This window comes from Alligator sinensis, unplaced genomic scaffold, assembly GCF_000455745.1.
Source record: "Alligator sinensis unplaced genomic scaffold, ASM45574v1 scaffold1208_1, whole genome shotgun sequence".
In the NCBI taxonomy this organism is placed as follows: domain Eukaryota; kingdom Metazoa; phylum Chordata; order Crocodylia; family Alligatoridae; genus Alligator; species Alligator sinensis.
In genome coordinates, this window is record NW_005842782.1 from 191,837 (window position 1) to 194,526 (window position 2,690).

The 2,690-nt window shown below is 55.9% G+C and overlaps 1 protein-coding gene across 8 annotated transcripts in view; it reads left to right on the forward strand.

Moving 5' to 3' along the window:
• Positions 1 to 2,690, forward strand: part of LOC102374516 (E3 ubiquitin-protein ligase TRIM39) — a 22,499-nt gene that overhangs the window by 345 nt on the left and 19,464 nt on the right. For 2 of the 8 annotated variants that reach the window (XM_006034906.3, XM_025217015.1), the window contains exon 1: positions 1 to 37. The exons of 3 other annotated variants lie outside the window; for them this stretch is intronic. The gene's annotated coding sequence lies outside the window, so the exon portion shown is untranslated. Of the gene's footprint in view, positions 38 to 617; positions 953 to 2,690 lie in introns of all 8 variants that reach the window. 3 more of the 8 variants (XM_025217013.1, XM_025217010.1, XM_025217014.1) reach the window with 3 other exon arrangements.

A 2,690-nucleotide genomic window follows, 5' to 3' on the forward strand; every position in this document is an offset into this window, starting at 1 on the left:
CGGGCCGGGGCGGGGGCCGGGGCTCGCGCGGCCGCAGGTGAGTGCGCGGCCGGTGAGCCCCTGTCCCGTGCCCCGGCCAGTGCCCCGCCCAAAGGGGCGGGCGCGGTGCCCAGGGCAAAAGTCGGTCCTGGGACGCGGGGCGCGGCGGACCCTCCCCCGGCCCCAGCGCCGCAGCGCTGTCCCCGCTGCTGCCTGTGACCCTCGTCCCACCCTGTCTCCTCCCCACGGCTCCGGGCAGTGTCCGCGGCCGCTGCGGGGTGCTGGTTGTGACCCTGTCACCCTCCCTCCCGCTCCCCTCTGCAGCGCGTTCGTCCCCAGCAGTCGGCGGCTGTGCTCTGTGTCCCACCTTCTAAGGGGCGTAGATGTTTGTGGTGGGCCTCGCAGTTTCCTGCTCTCCCCCGCTGCAGTTTGGGGACGTGTGCGGTCCCCCTCACTTCCTTCCATCCTCGCCCTTGTCTGAAAGATGGGTAATGCAGGGTGTTCAGTGCTTCGTAGGGGGACTGGGCAGAGTCGAGACAGATGGGGGAATCGTCTTGCTTGGATGCTGCAGGCAATTGCAGAGGAGCCCAAAGCTGCGCTGAGAGATGACACTGGCTTCCTTATTCTTCCCCTTCTAGTTTTTCAGCCCCGCCCCCCACCTCAGGTCCGTGGAGGTTCTGCTCTGCTCAGACAAGTGCTTCAGAGTCACCCCCTTACAGATCAACAAGTGTCATGCAGCATGTCAGGCTTTCTTACTTGAAGCTGCTTTGATTTCCACGTGCAAAGCCAGACTGTCAGAGCCAAGCAACATGTACAACTTAAAAAACAGTGAACTTCTCCCCGTCACCTGCACAGTTTTGATCTCATTCACTTTCCACCTTTAGACTAACACTCAGTGTTGCTCTGCGATGGCTGAGCGCTGCATCCTGCCCCAGAGACAGCTGCGCTTCAGTGCTGGGCAAGCTCTAGGGATGTAAATATCACTTTAAAAATTGGCTGTTTAGACTCTTCTGATTATATTGGTTAACCATTTAACCAGTAACACATGCCTGTGGGTTGGGTTGAAGGTCATACAACGCTGGTACAGCGGGATGGACACGTTGGGCTGAGGGATGCGCGCTCTGTAGTACCAATAAATCATGCAACTACTCAGCCAATGTAATTTGAAAACATAATTCATTTAACTCTACCCTAGCAAACACAAACCATGTGTCAAAAAATGTTAAATGTTAACTGTAATGCATTAATGGTATAAATATAATTATTAGAGGTGCACTGATACATTGGTCCCATAGTGGATTGGCACCGATATAAGGAAAATTGACTGTATTGGCAGTTGGTTTTTTTGACTGATGTGGCTGATAAGGTAGCTAATAAATGCCCTGTGTATGCGCACAGCCACAGTGCAGCATGCAGGCAGCCAGGAGCACAGCCTGGCAGTTTGGAGAGCAGCCAAATCTAGCTAGTAAGTCTGTTGTGAGGGAAGGGGCGGGGAGGGGGTGCAAATCAAGACCCCTGTGGTGAGGGAAGGAGTGTGGCTGGGGCAGAGGCAGGCACTGCACAGCTAGGGCGAGGGACAGAGAGTGACTCCTCTGGGTAGGGCAGCTCCTGTTGCACACAACCTGGGAGGGCGTTGGGGGCATGTGCCCCCACATCTGCGCGGGGCAAGGGCAGGCTGCTGCTGAGGGCTGGGGCCAGGGGTGGCACCAGGCTCTTCCCAGCGGCGGGGGGGTTGCGCCGGGCTGTGCTTGGGGCAGGCGCCGGTGGTGCTGGAACTGGGGACTATCGCAAACTTAGGGGTAACTGCAGCCCCCCAATAGCTACCCTCCCAGCACCGCTGCTGCCTGCCCTGAGCTCAGTGTAGCTCAGCACTCTGCCAGGAAGAGCTTGGCACCACTCCCAGCCCACAATGGTAGCTCACCTTTGCCCCGTGCAGATCTGGGGGCACCCCCCATGCCCTCATAGGGTGTGTGCAGTTGCAGGAGCTACCCCCTGGACAAGCTGCTCATGGCTTCATCCCGTACCCCACCCTGGCTGTGCAGGACCTGTCCCAGCCCCACTCCCACCCTCACTGTGGGGGCAATGATCTGCCTGCCCCCCCCCCCCCCACTGCCCTCTCTCCCCCCACACAACTCCCACCACCCGCAACAGACTTACCAGCCAGACACTGCTCTCCAAGCTGCATGGCTACATGTTGGTAATCGGATCTGTATCGACTGATATGACTTGTTCAAAGATGGCCGTTGATATCGGCTCAAAAAATTTCCATTGGTGCACCCCTAATAATGATAGTTGAACCACTTAACCTTTCTGTCCCTAGCAAGCTCTCCTTGCTATGTTCTGGTAAGATGGGTATCCCCACCCTGCTCATGCCAGAGGCAACTACATCTCTGTGTTGTGAAGCTGATCTCTATGGCTGCTGACAGACATGGGGGTGTGCCCAAAATATACAGACTTTGGGCAAGCCAGATCCAGCTCGTGCAGCATCTCTTCTGATAATGTGCTGTGCTCAGTGTGGGAGTATACAGAGTTTAAAGTAATGCCCTGTTTTTTGGTTTGTCTTTTTTAATGTCTGCAAGCAGCCTATTTGATTTTTACTCACTGGCAAACTTGTAACAGTGGGACTGGGAGAAGTGTCCCTGAGAGTTATGACATAGTACATGCCTGGGCTGGATTTGGATGGAGGATTTAGAAGCAGAAGACTCTGGCAC